Source organism: Eulemur rufifrons, chromosome 3 (genome assembly GCF_041146395.1).
Source record: "Eulemur rufifrons isolate Redbay chromosome 3, OSU_ERuf_1, whole genome shotgun sequence".
NCBI lineage: Eukaryota > Metazoa > Chordata > Mammalia > Primates > Lemuridae > Eulemur > Eulemur rufifrons.
The window spans coordinates 83,941,302-83,961,759 of NC_090985.1; positions in this window are offsets into that span (position 1 = coordinate 83,941,302).

Genomic DNA, 20,458 nt, shown 5'->3' on the forward strand with positions numbered 1-20,458 from the left:
TTTAACATGTTCCTTTTTCCACAGAATTATTAATAAGAAAGTATCTATCAAAATAGAATCTCTGTTGACCAGTGTTCCTGGGTGTATATGACAGAGATCCTGCTAATCATTTTTGGACACGTAGTGTGAGTAAAAATTAAGCCTTTGTCATGTTAAGTCACTGAGATTTAGGCATTCTTTATTACCGAGGCATATTTTAGCCCCTTCAGTAATAAATGCATTGATCACACAGTTCATATGCTATTTCTCTTAGAAACATAAGGTCTTATTGGTACTAAAAGTGAAATCTGGCAAATCATCAGTTGAGAATTTTCCATCACGTATGAAATTAGAGGTATAACAGCAATGAAGAGATGTTCTGTTAAAGGTGACTTGTGCAAAGAAAAATCAAGAAGTATTATCACATAAAAGTATTATTATATTAAAGAGAATGTTATAAAACCATTTCTAGGGATCACTGCTCTAGATTTTAAATCTCCATACTTTTACTCTACATGAAAATATCCCTATTCTAACAGGCAAGCTCTGACTTCTTACTTAACCTAAAAAAGATTACAAAAAAATGAGGAGTCCATTGCAACCAAGTGGTTTCAGAACAAATTAAATGCCCTTACTTCACACGGGGCTTTGATTCCAAATATTACAATGACATACTCATTGTGTTGATTCATTGCTATTGTAGGTAGCAAATAAAACACTGTTTTGACCCTGAACACTTCCCCTTTTTAACTGACAAATGGAATTTAGAAATGGTATGCCAGCATTTCACCATGATGCTATCAATTTCCTTCCCAGAGTCTGATCCACACACATTCCAAAAAATTAACACAAAAACATTAATCCAAGGGCTTCTCCCCTTTCCCAAAATACACAAGTTGAGGCCACTTTACAACAACCAGGATCATCCAATTTTGCATGTGGAGCTTGTTATGTGCTCAGCCAAGAGAAAAGTCAGCCTGATGGGAGAAAGAAAAAAAGCTGTGCTGCTCCATGACCATGGCCAGCAGACTGCATTCAAGCTAACTTCTTCAGGCATAATCCATCATTGACAGAGCCAATTTGTTAATGAGTATTCTCCAACTGAATTAGGCCATAGCCCTGCTGCCCTGCACACCCACATCAATAAACATGCCAAATGTCCTCTTTTGGTTGGGCAATCCAAACTAAAAATCCCTCAAAGACACTTATAAACTACTTACCTCACTATATCTATTGGTCAGATCTGTTTATAATCACTGAAAGAACATTTCTGAGCACTTAGTAATCATAATATTGGGGCCTTTTACAAAGTAATAAGACTCATGCTATAGTACAATGACTATGTAGTATGTTTATCACAAACATACATTTCTATTACATGTACAAATAACCTTTTAGTTTAATATTTTCATGATATATTGATTTCTCTTCAAGCCAATGGAAAATAACATTTAAAAATAATAATTTTCAAAACACTATTCAACTGAAACCAACAACATTTTATCTTTCCCATTAAAATCCTTTAAACTTTTATACCAAACACTCCCCTTTACTTTATGCCTGGCTAGAAAATTGGGAAGGCTGAAACATTTTCAAGATCTAAAAAGCAAAGACTTACAACCCATAACTAGAAATCACCAGAAAACTAGAAATCAAAGGACTGATTTTGCTGTTCATCTTCTCAAAGGCTCTTTTTACATTTTTTAACATTTGTACATAACAGTAATAATAAAAAAAGTTGCCATGTTATTTCAGTATAATTATGTGACCAAGAGATATCACAATCAAGAGTACTGCAGCGCATCAAAATGAAACCTTGCACAGCACACATTTTTCAACTCTTGTCAGTGTCACAATGTTATAAGATTCCTGGCTTGTTAGCTAGTGGAAGATGTAATAACCAAGGCATTTCATGGTGTTTTAAACCAGATTGGATTGCCAAGAAATCTGTTTCTCTCCCAACTGTCCCTGTCTATTATTTAATTAGGCCATTTAAAATCATTGTAGGGTAAACACAAGTTGAAATTCAAATCATTAGGCTCCTTTGTCATAAAGTATTGTGCCAAGCATACACAACACTAAAAAGAGATGTACATCATTTCGTGTTCTCTTTCATAAATCTGTTCAGAGATCAGCAAATATCTAGATGGACAGCAAACATATTTTAAGCATTTACAATATTCCAATTATCATGTTAGATTCCAGATACAAAAGTGAGTAAGATACAATCCTGGTCTCAAGTTATTTATTGTCTTGTACAGAAAACACATTTTAATTATGTGAAGATAAGAAATTCTCATGGTGTTATGGTATTAATTTCTCATGTGAAATATAAATTTGGTACTTGGCTGGACCATCTAGCTATAAAAATACAGTACATTGTACATGACAGACAAAACATTTTTCTTTTATATGTTTTATTTATCTAAATCTCATGTAGAAAATCTTCACGGGTTTTTTTAATAAACCAATTTTAATTAATTTTTCAAAAGTAATTCTTATAAAGATCTTGTCAATATCTATAATTCTCTTTTTGCCACACCCTGGCAGATTCATGCTACAACAGGATCAGACCAACTGCTTTACCCAAATTGCAAGAAACAGGGCTTGACAAGTGAGAATGGGTTCTTGAAAGGTCAATCCACAAGATGTCATTAGTGGACAGAGGTAAGAAACATTTCAGCTATTACAACACTAGCAAAGGTCATAGGCCACATTTTCTTCTGAACTAGACCAACCCTTTCTTCAATCAATATCATATGCAAGCCAGGTTGACTAAAACAGTCACTTGATCCATAGGTGATCCATAGGTACCAAGTACAATTTTTAAAGTATATTAATAAGCTTTCCTCTTTTACATTCTTTATAGACATTCTAAGGTATCCACCTTCCTTAGGAAGTGAGGTGAAGAGATAAGGATTGTTACCATATTAATATAAAGAGAAATAAAAGTTAGTAATCACTTGGACCACAAAGTAAAATTTTCAAGTCAACCAGAATAGAAAATAGTCTTGAATGTTGGGCTTTGTATAAGAGGAAAGGATTTTCTAAATTCCTTTGTCTCCATCTTTAACGAATGAAGAAGCAGATGTGGCCAACTTGATCACAGATTTTTATATAGAACAGGTCCAGACAAGACAGCAAGAAGCATCTATTCTTTCCTTTGCTGGTATTTTGGGGAGAGAAAGGAAGACAGAGAGAGGGGAAACAGAAAAGGAAGCAAGTACATTTCCTGATCTACCCATTCCAAGCTGAAGTCTCAGAAAGGAGAAACTTTTAGATAAGATGAAAGGAATGTTGAGAATAGAAAGGCTTTTTTTGCCTTTTAGGACTCAAGAATAAAACTGCTGTACAAGGCAAACCTGTGCTAATATGGTATAACCCTAGAAGAGTAAAGAGGACAGAAAGATAGCCAAGCAGAAAGAGGGCCTAATTATTCTTAATCTCTCATTTGGTAGAGTAAACTCAAAGTTTTCCACATGACCCAGAGGAAAGAATGAGAAGGTACCAAGAGAGCAGTCATAACACAGGGCCTTTTATGGTGAGGAGCAAGGAGAACTCATACAGGCTATAGGACTCAGTGCTATCTGCAGTATATGGTGGAGACTTGGCACAGATGCAGCACCAGTGGGAGTCAAGGTAAATCCATGCCAGACAACTTGGACCACCAGGTCCTAAAAATTCTGAGTCTACAGTTCTGTCAGTAATTACACCATTTGCAGACTCCAAGAGCAAATGTCAATATATTGCCAAGGGATGGAGTCCACTAAATCTAGCTCACCAGTTCTCAGAGAGTATATACCCAAGGACCAGCACAAGGCCGGGGTATAAATCCCCCTCCCTCAATATACTTAAATATTAATTTGAATAGGGGCAACACCACTGTTTGCATTTCTACTTCAAATTGGGGACAGAAACAATTCACTGCTCTTATATCTATTATGACAAGGAAAAAAAGAATTTTTCTTTCAGAAATAAGTTCTACATTTGCTTTTTAATCTGAAATTTCCTTTTAGATCAGAATGTTGAAACACTTATTCTGAACATCACCAGCAAATGGAGAAAAAAATTCAAACACCTATAAGTTGAATATGTATATTATTTATGAAAATGATGTATTATAAATAGAAGAATAACATTACTGAGACCTCCCAAGGGCCAGAGCAGCCAGCCATGACTTTTCAAATTCTATTTCAGGTGAGGCCTATGGGGGGGTCTTGACATCACGCCCAACTCTGTAGAAATGCTGAAAGCAGCAGAATATGAACTCACAAATACCCTGGAGTTATCTTAAAGAATGTTAGCATGATGATCCCTGTTCTATCTTGCAAAGGCCCAGAAGGGCCCATAAACAAGTGCACTAAGTAAGCAAGTCCACTGGCTCAGGACATTTTTCAAAGTTAATCATCATGTGTCTAAAGAAATGGTAAACCTTTTTATACCCCTAGATGTGTTGGGCTCTCACTGAAATTCTAGGCAGAGACTATCCCAGCAGGAACCCCTTAGTTTACCTTACAGCCCACAATTTTTCCCTCTTCTAACCTATTTCCACAGATCTCAAGATGAGATTCCTTTTTATTCAGATCATGTAAATGGCAGGAATTACTACACAATTAAATCCCTTTTTACATCCTCTAATCACAAAATTATTCAGGATCTGATTACAAGATGAGATCAACCAAAAGTATGCAACATAATGTTCATAATTTCAATAGTGTCTCCATATTTTTGTTAAAAGGATAACAAAAGTATGGAAAAACTTATTTCTGCTTCTTAACTCAAAAAAGGTTCATCAAGTTTTACAGCAGACTTGAGACTATTACTAATGACTGAATTTTCCCTAGACTTAGGAACTGTAAGAGTCCCTTAAAATTAGGGATCTTATCTTATTTACCTTTATGACATCAATGGTTAGCACTGTATCTGGAACACAGTTAGTTGTCTTTAAATACTTATTGAACACCTGAACATAACCTGTTTATATATTAACATTTTTTAAAAAATATCATGACTTGGGATGACTCTAATACTGAACAAAAGGAATGATACTTTTAATAAAGTTTTAAAAAGAGATAGTGAGGTTCCTAAAAAAGTTAAACACAGAATTACCATATAATCCAATAATTCTACTCTAAAAGAATTGAAAGCAGTTACTTGAACTGATATCTGTACACAAATATTCATAGCAGCATTATTCACAATAGCCAAAAGGTGTAAATAACCCAAGTGTCCATCAACAGATGAATGGGCAAACAAAATGTGCTATACAGCACAATTCACAATTGCAAAGATGTGGAAACAACCCAAATGCCCATCAATACATGATTGGATTAGTAAGCTGTGGTATATGTATACCATGGAATATTACTCAGCTATAAGGAATGATGAAGATACGACATCTCTATGGTTCTCCTGAAGAGAGTTGGAACCCATTATATTAAGTGAAGTATCCCAAGAATGGAAAAACAAGCATCACATGTACTCACCAGAAAATTGGTTTCCCTGAACATCACCTAAATACACATCTGGGAACGACACCAATCGGATATCAGACTGAGGTGGGGGTGGGGGAGGGGATGGGGGTATGCCTACACAATGAGTGCATTGCACACCGTTTGGGGAATGGTAACACTTGAAGGTGCTGACTCGGGAAGGGGAGGTGGGGGGGAGGGACATATACCTACATGATGGGTGCAACACGCACTACCTGGGGAACGGACACGCCTGGAGCTCTGACTTGGGGGGAAAGGCGGTACATGGGCAACGTATGTAACCTGCAATTCTGTATCCCCCATAACAATAAGATGAAATAAAAAAAAATGTGCTATATACCTTCAATGCAATATTAGCCATAAAAAGGAGTGAAATTCTGATACGTACTGCAACATTGATGAACCTTGAAAACATTGTAAGTGAAATAAGCCAGACACAAAAGGACAAATACTATATGATTCCACTTATATGAGGTACCCAAAGTAGTCAAATTCATAGAGACAGAAAGTAGAACAGAGGTTACAAGGGGCTGGGAGAAAAGGGAACAGGAAATTACTGGGTTTAATGGGTATACAGTTTCTGTTTGGAATGATAAAAAAAAAGTTCAGGAAATGAATAGTGGTGACAGTTGTAAATTGTGAATGTACTTAATTCCACTGAATTATACACTTAAAAATAGTTAAAATGAGCCCACCATGATGGTGCACACCTTGTAGTCCCAACTAACTCAGGAGGCTGAGGTGGGAGGATCACTTGAACCCAGGAGTCCAAGGCCAACTTGGGCAACATAGAGAGACCTCGTCTCTTAAAAAAGTGGTTAAAATGGTAAATTTTATGTTCTTTTTTTTTTTTTTTTTTTTGAGACAGAGTCTCACTCTGTTGCCCAGGCTAGAGTGAGTGCCGTGGCGTCAGCCTAGCTCACAGCAACCTCAAACTCCTGGGCTCAAGCGATCCTCCTGTCTCAGCCTCCCGAGTAGCTGGGACTACAGGCATGCACCACCATGCCCGGCTAATTTTTTCTGTATATATTTTTAGCTGTCCATATAATTTCTTTCTATTTTTAGTAGAGATGGGGTCTCGCTCTTGCTCAGGCTGGTCTCGAACTCCTGAGCTCAAACGATCCGCCCACCTCGGCCTCCCAGAGAGCTAGGATTACAGGCGTGAGCCACCGCGCCCGGCCTAAATTTTATGTTCTATACATTAATATTTTACCACAATAAAAAAGAGGACAGTGACTACTAAATATTAAAATGATGCTTCATAAATTGCTTTGTAATAATTCACTCTACAAGTGTAAAATTCACTTTACAAAGTAGTTTGAGGGCAGTGTATGTTTTGTTCTTACTTAGAAGTAAACTGAGTAAGAACAGACAAAAATATGTTGTCCTAATAGAATTTGAAATAGTTATGGAATGGTGACTTCTAAAGATATACTAGCTTGATAATTGAATAAATATTTTAAAAGATCATTACATTCATTCTGTAACAGGTAACTTAATGTGTTAATGTTAAAATATGCATTATTTGAAAATAAAAATATGAAAGAATATGGTAAAAACAAGTTAGAATACTAAATCCCCTTAAGAGTTAAAATAAGCTCTAGTCTTTGAGTGGTCACCTTCTAGAACCATGTCTTCATAAATTTGATTCCATTTATAGAGTGTTTTTGATGATAGGCAATTCTATGTCGAAAGTTAAGTGCTCTTTTATATGAATAAATAAAAAAGGCTTTGGTTTGAACTAATACATTATTTTGACAAATGTTTATTGGAAACCCAATTATGGGTTCATAAATCAGGGTTCTTTGTGGTCCATCAGGTGAGCTCACCAGTGCCACCAGATGTCACAGTGAATACAAATAGGGTAATTAAACCAAGTCTATGGAATGCTGTCTCTCCCCTCCACAATGACAGTAGTCAAAACAGGAAGAAATACTTACTATCTTTAATTCAACTTACTGAAAATACTTCTGCAAAATGTCATAACCATACCTTCAAAGAAAAAAAAAAACATTTGTTTTTTATTTACTATAGCATTAAAATGACAAGGTCAAGCATGACATATGATCTGCCAGACAGATGATTTTCAAACATTTCTTACAATAAAAAGGGGGGAAATTTTCATCTGCATGTATCCCAAGACTGAACTATGTCCTTAAAAGAATTATTCCTTCTTCTTCCTTTTCTTCTCTTCCTTTCCTCTACCCCCTTTTTAAAATAGCTATTGTTTCCTGAAGAAGTGAATACTATTAGTAATACCCAATGGAGCTGGCTCAATGTGCATTCAGATGCATATTACATGGAACTGAGCTGTTTGAAAGTTCCATGATAAAAACTTACATTCTTTACCACCAAAAAGAAAACAGTTGGCAAGACAATTCTGGCAAAACAACAAACCCATTTTCAACTAAAAACTGGACAGACTTTTTAATCTAAAGACTTTTGAAAATCCCTGTATAGTCCTGGTGCTACGAAAAGGGAGGGGAACAAAGCCTTTAATGAAAAAGGCATTTACATATTATAGCTAAGAGTAGTAGGACATTTTCTTGACATTTGATATTCTAAATCCAGTTAAAGACACAGAAAAATCAGATCTGAGTGATTAACATGATAGTATAAAATAAAACCTAAGAATTCTGTCTTACATCAACATTACCAAAATTGTTAACATTTTCTCTATTTTTAAACCTTTACTTGTTAAAAGTCCTTAACTGACTTGGTTTTGCTTCCTATGTAGGCAAAGTATCTCTTCCTTTATAGAGAGAATGACACATATAATTTCTTTAAGATATCTGAGTATCTTGCATACTGGAAATAGACATTTTATGCTTTCCTGTACAATAATGTTCTAAAGGGTTTCTTCTCTTTTGTTTACACGTAACTATTTAGCAGTGGTAACTGAAGGATCCCTGTCTGTCACAAATTGCCAAGTCAGCACATTAGAGATTTGCCTCTAGACCGGCCAGGCAGCTCCATGTGAAGTGCTAGTAGGTTAAGGCCACACATGCAGAGCTCTGCCATTACTCTATAACTTCACTGCCCAAGCCTATTGGCTTGGCTATTAATGATAATATAAACAGATGGTGAGCGACAATTTAAAAGGTTAGCTGTTGAGCTACTCTAATCTTAAACCAAAGAAATTATGTCATTAAGACTGATTTTAAAAATAAAATAAAATAAAAAAAGACTGATTTAAAAGAACAATGGCTAAATACAGGTGCTATTTATGAAAGACAAAAACTGTTGCCATTGTATTATAGTGCAAGGTTTAGGAAGAACTGAACTGAGGGGTGGGTCTCCTAGAGCTGTGGTCCCCATCCCCTGGTACTGGTCCTTGGCCTGTTGCAGACCTCCACCAAACCCCACCCCACCCCCACTCCCACTCCTGCCCAAAACATTGTCTTCCATAAAACTTAGGAACGAACAGGGAGGGCATAGCAGGAGGTGAACAGCTGGCAGGCGAGGGAAGCTTCATCTGCATTTACAGCCACTCCCCATCATTCACATCACCACCTGAGCTCTGTCTCCTCCCCACACCCCACCCCACCTCCAACCTGCACCAGTCCATGGAAAATTTGTCTTCCATGAAACCAGTCCCTGGTGCCAAAAAGGTTGGGGACCACTGTAGAGTATCTATCTCTGATCTCACATTATCTGGACAGCCCTCTAAAAGAGTTTTGTTTAAACGGGTGCCTGAAGGACCCTGAATTCCCATAATGAATCAAGAGATTCTCTTACTGGCTTGAGTTGTACCAATTTCCATATGCCAGGTTAGTGGACAATTGTCAAGAACAACTATGAATGGTGGTGTGACAGTGTGAAGAACTCTACTGACTCACTCCCCGTGAAACTGGTGAAAATTATTAAACAGCAAGCAACTAAAGCCTCCAGAAATGGGCCTAAGTGCAAACAGCAAATGAAGAAACATCTACTCAAGAAAATATATGAAAAGTAAGTCATCCATGAATATTCTCCCCGCTCCCAGCTTAGTCAGGCAGAGACTCCACTTGAGACTGCTGCAGCCAAGAACACAAGGCTCTCTCTTTCCCCAGCTCCCAGCAGGAGGTCTTTCTTCTCAGGAGGAGGACAAGTGTTTCTCATTCCACCACTGGCTGCCTGTTGTTGAGGCTAAGTCCTAGGAAAGTGTAGTCAAAATGTGGGGGCTCCCTTCTTCCACCCAACTCCTACTTGTGGAACTGAGACATGGTACAATGAGCATGGTACATTGAGAATACTGGGGTCCCAATAGCCATTTCCTGGCTCTTGAGGGCATGGTCCCAGGCCTGCATAGGCAAGCCAAGAGGACCTCAGGCTGCTTTCCCCCACCTCCACTCAGCACTGAGCTCCTACATTAGAGGTGTCACTTAGAGAGAAGTTTGTTTGCCATTGCCCTTAGACCAAGGTCCAGAGCCCTGGTTGAGAAATTTTGCCTGAAGGAGAGGCAGGCCATAAGACAGATGGCTCCTAATCTCTCCCCAAAGAACCTGACTTCATTTTCAACAGAGCATGGAAAGGTTTAACCTAAGAGCATTCTCAAGAACAGTAGAGGCAAAAGTAAAAGTAAAAGGCAACTGGGGGATTTGTGGATATAATTGAAGAAAAAGCCTAGACTATAAAACTAGCTAGTTTACAGGTGATAAGTAGGGATTAAGACAGCTAGGAGGAGCCATCCAGAATCAAAACAAATATCAAACACTGACCTCAGAAACTTTTCTGTCCAAAGAACCACAATTTGATTGGATTCGTGTATAGAAGAATTTATATTCCAGAGCATTATTTTAGACAATAGAGCAATGGTCCACCAATTAGTAGAGTTTAACTTCTGAGTGTGGTCAGGGAAAGAGAGGGAGGGAGCCCTACCAGTATTGCTGTCATTCCAAAGGAACTGTGAGCATACCCAAAGCTGTGCCTCTCTGAGGAGCAACATCAGAAGCTTAACAATGTGGGGTTGGGGCACAGATAGCAGGAAGGATAAGGGAGAGACTTTACTAAAATAATACAGCCAATCACTAAACAAATAAATAAACAAATAACAATAACAAGCCTAAAAATAAGGGGAACAGTGCCTAAAGTAGCTATACTATCTAAAATGTCTAGTTACCGACAAAAATTATGAGGCGTGCAAAGAAACAGGAAAGTATGACTCATTCTCCAGAAAAAACAAAAGCAGGCAAGAGAAGCCACCTGTGAAAGCAACCAGATGTTGGATTTAATAGAAAAAGATTTCAAAGTAACCATTATAAAAATATGTTCACAGAGACAAAGGAAAGCATGATTAAAGAAGAAGGTATTATGACACTATTTTACCAAATAGAGAATATCAATAAAAAGATATAAATTATAACAAAGAATCAAATCAAAAAGTTCTGGAGTTGGAAAGTACAATAACTGAAATAAAAAATTTGCTAACGGGTATAAACAGTATATGGAAGAAGGACAAGAACTGGAAGAAGACAAGAATTAGTGAATGAGAAGATGGAAGAGAGATTGATAGAGATTATGAAAGCCAAAGAACAGAGAGAAAAAAAGAATGAGGAAAATTAAACAGATCCTCACAGAAATATGGGACACCATTAAATGCTCCAACATGCACATAAAGGAAGTATCAGACGGAGATGAGAAAGGAGAAGATCCATAACCAAGCAGGATTTATCCCAGAAATTCAAGGTTAGTTTAATATCCAAAAATCAAACAATGTAATATTTCCTATAAATAAACTAAAAAACAAAAATCACATGATTATCTCAAGAGACACAGAAAAAGAATTTGAAAAAAATCTACCACCTCTTTATGATAAAAACTTTCAACAAACTAGATGTAAGCAGAAACTTTGTCAATCTGATAAAGGGCATCTATAAAAATCTACAACTAACATCTACAACTAACTTAATGGTAAAAGACTGGACAGTTTCCTTTAAGACACAAAACAAGATGTCTACTCTCACAACTTCTATTCAGCATTGTACTAGAGATTCTAGCCATGTCATTAGGCAAGAAAAAGAAATAAAAGGTATCCAAATTGGACAGGAAGGACTTCCACACAATCCCAATTTTCAGATGACATGATCTTGTATGTAGAAAATCCTAAGTTACCACTAAAAAGATATTGAAACTAGTAAATAAATTCAGTTAAGACTGCAAGATACAAGATCAATATACAAAAATCAATTATATTTCCACACACTTGCAATGAACAATCTAAAAATGAAATTAACAATTCTATTCACAACATCAAAAGTGATGAAACACTTAGAATAAATTTAACAAAAGTACAAAATTTATACTCTAAACACTATAAAACATTGAAAGGAATTAAAGACCTAAAAAAAATGGAAAACCATCCCACGTTCATGGATCAAAAGACTTAACATTGCTAAAATGGCAATACTTCCCAAACTGATTAGAAGTTCAATTCAATCTCTACCAGATTCCTAGCTAACTTCTTTGTAGAAACTGACAAGCTGATTCTAAAATTCCTGTGAAAACGCAAGTGGCCCAGAATAATCAAAACAATCCTGAAAAAGAAGAACAAATTAGGAGCAATCCCACTCTCCAACTTCAAAACTTACTGCAAAGCAACAGTAATCAAGACACTGACACAAGAACTGACATATAGACCAATGGAATAGAATTAGGAGTCCAGAAATAAGCCCATACATCTGTGGGAAACTGATTTTCAATAAGGGTACCAAGACCAGTCAATGGAGAAATAATAATTGTCTCATCAACAAATGGTGCTGGCACAATTGGATGGCCATAAGCAAAAGAATGAAGTTGGACCCTATTTCACACTCAACTCAAAAGGGATCAAAGATCTAAATGTAAGAATGTATATTATAAAACTCTTAGGAGAAAACAGAGGAGCAAATCTTTGTGAACTTTTTGAATATGACACTAAAATCATGAGCAGCAAAAGAAAAAAAATGATAAATTAGACTTTACTAGGGTTGAATATGGTTTGTCCCCACCAAAACTCATGTTAAGGGCTAGTCCTCAATGTGGTGGTGTTGTGAGATGGTACCTTTAAGAGGCGATTAGGTCATTAAGAGGGATTAATGCCTTTCTCTCAGGCGTGAATTCTTGTTCTTACAGAACTAGATTAGTTACAATGCGAGCAAGATGTTGTAAAGTGAGATGGCCTCTCACGTTTGGTCTCTGCACATACCCACTTCCCCTTCTATTTCTCCACCATGTCATAACACATCATGAGGCCCTCACCAGAAGTCTACCAAATGCAACAACCCAATCTTGAACCTCCCGGCCTCCAGAATTGTAAACTAAATAAATCTCTTTATAAATTATCAAGACTCTGTTCTTTAGGTAAAATGACTTCTTTTCCTTTGGGTAAATACTCACTATTAAATTGGAACTAACTGATGAGCACACATGTGCATAGAGGGAAGTAAAACTCAATGGAAATCAAGCAGGGAGGAGAGGGGAGAAAGAAATGGGTGAAAACCTACCTAATGGGTACAATGAACACTATCTGGGTAATGGGCACACTTTTAACCCTGACTCAAGCATTACAAAAGTGATCTAGATAACCAAAAACATTTGTACCCCCATAATACTCTGAAATTTTAAAAAGGGGGGCATTGAGCTGGGCATGGTGGCTCATGCCTATAATCCTAGCACTCTGGGAGGCCAAGGCAGGAGGATAGCATGAGCTCAGGAGTTCAAGAGCAGCCTGAGAAAGAACGAGACCCTGTCTCTACTAAAAATAGAAGAAATTAGCTGGGCAACTAAAAATAGAAACAAAAAATTAGCCAGGCATGGTGGCGCATGCCTGTAGTCCCAGCTACTCGGGAGGCTGAAGCAGGAGGATCGCTTGAGCCCAGGAGTTTGAGGTTGCTGTGAGCTAGGCTGACGCCACGGCACTCTAGTCTGGGCAACAGAATGAAACTCTGTCGCAAAAATAAATAAATAAATAAATAATATATTGGCAGGGACATTGGGGAAAAACTGGAAAATAAAATAAAATTGTGTATATTTTAAAAAATTAAAAACAAATAATCAAGATTCAGGTATTCTGTTATAGCGACAGAAAACAGACTCAGATTGACTTCATCAAAATTTAAAATTTTGTGCTTTAAAGAAGCTAGTCACAAAAGACCACATCCTATATGATTCCATTCATATGAAAGTCCAAAATAGGGAAATATATAGAAAGAAAGTGGATTAGTGGTTGCTTAGGACTGGGATCAGCAACAGGAAAATGGGAATAGGGGAGGAGGAGTTATATTAGTCTGGGTTCTCCAAAGAAACAAAACCTATTAGATGAATAACATATAGAAAGAAAAATATTTATTTTAAGAAATTGGCCTACACAATTATATTATTCAGGGTTCTCCAGTGAAATAGAATGAATAGGAGATAGATAGATAGATAGATACATACATACATACATGAGAGGAGATTTATTATGGAAATCAAGGGACATCAACCAGAGTTAGAGATACATTATATATTTCTGACTCCCACAATCACAAGGACAATATTTGCTCTATATTACATTTGGCAATGAAGAAACTAATGTTTGGCTTTGGTGTTCTGGCTCACAGCAATACACAGATAGCATGAACCAGGGGACCCTTAAACAGCACATCCAATTTGTCTATGGTTTCATCGCCCTCTAGTGGCTATTTTGAAACTAGTTATTAACAGTGATACTAACCTTCAAAAGTCAGCAATGGCTCTCAAGGTAGGGTGGGGAGACGAGCCTCATCAGCAACATCAGGGAACTTCTTAAAACATATATATTTCAAGCCCTACCTAAGACCTACAGAAAAGAAACTCTAGGGGTGATGGCCAGCAGTCTCTTTCAATGGGCCTTCCAGGTGATTCGAACGCATACTAAATGTTAAGAACCATTAGTCCAGGGTAAGCATAGTATTCATATTTGAAGTACATGTAAAAATATATAGGTGCACATAAGTGTCCTTTTATGAGATTATTGCTCACAATTACTTCTTTTTTATTTCAAAAATGCCATTTATATGCACAGAATAATTTAGATAAAGCTTACAATTTAGTTGGGGAGATTTAAAAGTGCTTTAAAGCCATGATTGAACCATATAAAACACAAGGGCATAAAATGAATAAAAGTAAATTCATTATATATTTAAAGTTCATATAAACTAAGCAAAACGTGTGACCAGGATCTATCCATCTATTCGTTGGCTATAAAATCAATGAGAAAGTGTTTGCTGAATGGAATGAATATTTGATCTAGGTTTGTGTGTGGCATTTAATATTGACTCTTTAGTAGATATATATCATTTTCTAACCCTTTTTCCATTACATAAATTGCTGTTTTCCATTACATACATTGTTAATTGGATTATTCAAACTAACAGTGACACTACTCCAGCCATACCTTGAGCTAAGCCTGAAAAATATTTGCGCTAGAGTTTTTAGAAATTATATTGTGGGCAAATAAATGATTTAATAATTTTCAAATCATGCATAACTTAGTGTCAGGTCTAGGCTGCTGCTGGTCACTTATTCATCAGATAAAGACAGCATAGTTCCACAAAAAGTAAATGACTGGATGTCAAAAAGCCTGAGATTTGATATGTGTGAACTTTGGCAAGTTACTAAAACTCTGTGAGCCTTGGTTTTCCCAGTTAAAGGGTAGTAATGATAATAATATCTATACTGCACAGTGTTTTTTTTGAGGGTCAAATAATTAGGGAAAAGAGAGAATTAAGTATTAAAAGGAGGCCGGGCGCGGTGGCTCACGCCTGTAATCCTAGCACTCTGGGAGGCCGAGGCGGGTGGATCGCTCAAGGTCAGGAGTTCGAGGCCAGCCTGAGCAAGAGCGAGACCCCGTCTCTACTAAAAAAAAAAAATAGAAAGAAATTATATGGCCAACTAAAATATATATAGAAAAAATTAGCCGGGCATGGTGGCGCATGCCTGTAGTCCCAGCTATCCAGGAGGCTGAGGCGGTAGGATCGCTTAAGCCCAGGAATTTGAGGTTGCTGTGAGCTAGACTGACCACGGCACTCACTCTAGCCCGGGCATCAAAGCGAGACTCTGTCTCAAAAAAAAAAAAAAAAAAAAAAAAAAAAAAGGAGCTTTACACATCTTGTTTAGGCAAATATTACAGAAAGATTACTGAAGATGTTATAGATTAATAAGAAGGTAGATGTAGCTCCTACCACACAAACCCTTTCACAGATAATTACTACGAACTCTGGAAAAAAATATTAAAAACCACCTGAAAACACTTGACAGCAAAAAAGCAAACAGACACTGGAGAGGGGTCAACGTATGAAAGAAGGAAAGGCACTGAGGACAGACCCCACTCAGCACACCAAGTATACAAAATCGAAATGAAAAAACCTGCAGTTTTAATGGTTTGAGGTCCAGGGCACAGAGTATGGTGTAACGATAGCTGCTAAAAAGTGAAGAGGAAAATATTGGGAAAGGGAGAACCAACAGAAAGTAAGCCTCACTCCATATATTAATTCTGCTCAAATCTCTAGCTGACCCTGAACTATGCATATGAAGGGCAGGCTCCAAGCAGCCCACTGGAGGCTAAACAGATAAAGGTTGTTTAGAGTTCAGAGTTAACTGCCTTCTAAAAGGAAAAAAAAAAAAAAAACCTCCTCTGAAGAACAAACAGAATTAAGAGGGTCTAAAATGCATTATTCATAACAAGCAGCACACAATTCAAAATTAGTAGACATATGAGGAAACATAAAAATGTGACTCAAACTCAAGAGAAAAGGCAGTCAATGGAAACCAATCCCCAAATGACCCAGATAATTTGAATTAGCAGACAAGGATTTTAAAGCAGCTTTTATAATTATGATCAAGGAGATAAAAAATGTGCTAATATTATGAAATTTTAGCAGAGAAAGAGAAACCATAAAAGAGAACCAAATGAAAGTTCTAGAACATAAAAATACAATATATGAAATTTTTTTTTAAATTCATTGGATGAACTTAACAGCAGATTTAAGATAGAAAAAAACTCAATAAACTGGAAGACAAATCCAATCTAAAAAATAGAAAATAGGCCGGGCGCGGTGGCTCACGCCTGTAATCCTAGCACTCTGGGAGGCCGAGGCGGGTGGATCGCTCGAGGTCAGGAGTTCAAGACCAGCCTGAGCAAGAGTGAGACCCCGTCTCTACTAAAAATAGAAAGAAATTATATGGACAACTAAAATATATATATACAAAAAATTAGCCGGGCATGGTGGCGCATGCCTGTAGTCCCAGCTACTCGGGAGGCTGAGGCAGTAGGATCACTTAAGCCCAGGAGTTTGAGGTTGCTGTGAGCTAGGCTGACGCCACGGCACTCACTCTAGCCCGGGCAACAGAGTGAGACTCTGTCTCAAAAAAAAAAAAAAAAAAAATAGAAAATAAACTGGAAAAAAAATGAACAGAGCGTGGAATATTATCAATAGGTCTAATATATGTGTAAGTGGAGTCCAAGGAGAGATATATGGGGAAGAAAGAGAATTATGATGGCCAGAAGCTTCCTTAGTACGGAGAAAGACAAAAATTTACAGGTTCAAGAAGCTTCTTGGAGAAACAACAGCCATGAATATAGTAGTCATACCAAAACCAAAAACTAAAGGTAAACATCTCAAGAGCAGCTAGAGAAAAGTAACAAATTACACGAAGGAGAACAATAATTTGAATGATCACTAACTTCTTATCAGAAACAATGGAGACCAGAATATAGTGGAATATGTCTTTAAAACACTTAAAAGAAAAAAAAGAACTGTCAACTTAGAATTCTATATCCACCAGAAATATCCTATGATGATAAAAGAGAAATAAAGACATGTTCAGATAAAAAAAATATATATATATCCATCACCAAAAAAACTATAGAAAATACTACAAGAAGTTCTCTAGGCTGAGGGAAAATGATAATACATGTACATTTAAATCTTCAGGAACAAATGAAGACTAATTTCACTTTATGACTCCAAGTCTTTTGTTCCTTTATGACGCAAAGATTCTGACTCAGGTGCTGCCAGGCAGCCTAACTTCTCACCAACACCCCGTCAAATATGCATGTGTACATACACACCAACCATGCAGAGACAGAGAAATATGCAATAATTGAGGTTCATATATACAAGAATCATGTGCCCAAGGTAAACTATAGATACCCTACCTCCTGCAAAAGTAAATGGTTCTACCACACTGCTTAACATTTTCAAAGAGTAGCACAAGGGACATTTTATTGAGTTTTTTGCCTATTTTTAATCAGGTTATTTGGGTTTTTTGTTGTTGTTGAGTTGTAGGAGTTTTTTTTTAATATATTCTGGATATTAACCCCTAATCAAACATAGACATTTCTCCAAAGATATACAAATGGCTAATATGCACATGAAAAAATGCTTAATTTCATTAATCATTAAGGAAATGCAAATCAAAACTACAAAGAGATATCCCCACACATCTATTAGGTGGTCATTATTTAAAAAAATAAAACAGAAAACAACAAGTGTCAGTGAGAATGCAGAGAAATTGAAACCTTTGTGTACTGTTGGTGGGACTGTAAAATGGTGCAGCCATTATGGAAAACAGTATGAAGGTTCCTAAAAAGATTAAAAATAGAATTACCATATCAAGCAATCCCACTTCTAAGTATATATCCAAAAGAATTTAAAGCAGGACCTCAAATATTTGTAAATCCATGTTCATTGCATCATTATTCTACAATAGCCAAGAGGTAGAAACAATCTAAATATCCATTGATGGATAAAGAAAATGTAGAATTTACATACAATGGAATATTAATCAGCCTTAAAAAAAGAAGGAAATCTTATCACATGCTACAACATGAATGAAGATTAAGAACATTATGCTAAGTCAAATAAGCCAGTTACAAAAAAAGCAATACAGTATGATTACACTTATATGAATGTTTCAGTCCATTTCTGTTGCTATAACAGAATACCACAGAGTCTGGGCAAGAGTGGGACCCCATCTCTACAAAAAATAGCAAAATAAGCCGGGTGTGGTAGCATGCACCTGTAGTCCCAGTTACTCAGGAGGCTGAGGCAGGAGAATCACTTGAGCCCAGGAGTTTGAGGTTACAGTGAGCTATGATGACACCACTGCACTCTAGCCTAGGCAACAGAATAAGACCCTATATCAAAAACAAAAAACAAAAACTAGAATACCACAGACTGGATAATTTATAAAGAAAAAAAGTTTATTTAGCACATGGTTTTAGAGGCTGGGAAGTCCAAAAGCATGTTGCTGGCATCTGGCAAGGAACTTCTTGCTGCATCATAACACCACAGAGGGCATTGAAGGGTGAGGACAGGATTGTGCCAGCTCGAGTCTCTCTTTGTCTTCTTATAAAGCCACCAGTCCCACCATGGGAGTCCCACCCTGATGACCTTATCTAATCCTAATTATCTCTCAAAGACACCACCTTCAAATGCCATCAATATATGAATCTGGGGCCAGATACAGTAGTTCACACCTATAATCCAAGCACTTTGGGAGGCCAAGATGGGAGGATCACTTGAGGCCAGGAGTTCGAGACCATCTGGGGCAACAAAGTGAGACCCCATCTCTATAAAAAATTAAAAACATTAACCAGGCATGGTGGCCTGTGCCTTAGTCCCAGCTACTCAGGAGGCTGAAGCAGGAAGATCACTTGAGTCCAGGAGTTAGAGGCTACAGTAAGCTATGATCACACCACTGCACTTCAGCCTAGGTGACACAGAGAGACCCTATCTCTAAAAAAAAAAAAAAAAATTATTTTAATTAAAAACATATGAATTTGGGGATTAAGTTTCCAATACATGAAATTGGGGACACAGTCAAACCATAGTAATGAGGTATCTAAAGCAGTCAAACTCATAGAAACAAAAGGTAGAATTGTGGTGGCCAAGGCATGGGGGAAGGGGAAAATTGGAAGTTGTTCAATGGATATACAGTCTCAGTTTTGCAAGAGGAAAAAGTTCTAGAGATCTGTTGCACAACAAGGTGAATATAGTTAAAACTACTGACCTGTACACATGAAAATGGTTAAGATTATAAATTTTATATGTGCTTTTTACCACATTTCTAAAAATAAAATGATTTGGTTACTATTTTTAGCACAAATAGAATATAAGTTATATGTCAAGAATACATTAATCCAGAAAAGTTAGAAAATAAGTAAGTAATGAATGTTTCAATCTTTTCAAATGCACACCAATTCTCTTTTGCACTTACTGAATTAGAAAGTTCATGGAAAGAAGCATAATAGGTACTCATAAAAATTTGTTTTCTTCCTTTCCCTTTTCTTCTATTCAACCTGTCCCCAACTCAAAATATATGCACTGAATCAAGACAATAAAGGTAAGAAAAATGAGGTGTTCTGCGCATCTCTTCCCTTTACAGTCCTCCACAATAGGCACAGCACTTTTAGTTCAGGAACAATGAGTGGAAGTTGGAGGGTGGCACAATTCCAGCTTTCTAATTATGAGAACCAGGCCATTTCTTCCATTTCAGGCTCAAGATAGCAGCTCTGCCAGGCAGTAGCAAATGTCTGAGTACCCAAGATCTTCAAAACCAAGTGAGAAATTAATTTAAATAATAAAATATTGTGAATCTGGGAGTTCCTATGTTAGGTGCATATATACTAATATTTAGACTTGATATCTTCTTCTTGAATTGCTTCCTTTACTATTACATGATGACCATTTTTGTCTTTTTTTAACCATGGTTGATTTACAGTCTATTTTATCTGATATGACAATGGCTACATCTGCTCTCTTTTGGTTTCCATTTATGGGGAATATTTTTTTCCATCCCTTCACCTTGAGTCTGTGTGAGTCTTTGTGGGTTAGATGCGTTTACTGGAGACAGAAGATACTTGGGTTGTGTTTCTTTACCCATTCAACCCATCTCTATCTTTTGATTGGGGCATTCAGACCATTCACATTGAGTGACAGTATTCATATGTGGGATGCTGTTCTATTCATCATGTTGGGTGATACCTTATTGTTTTGTTTTCC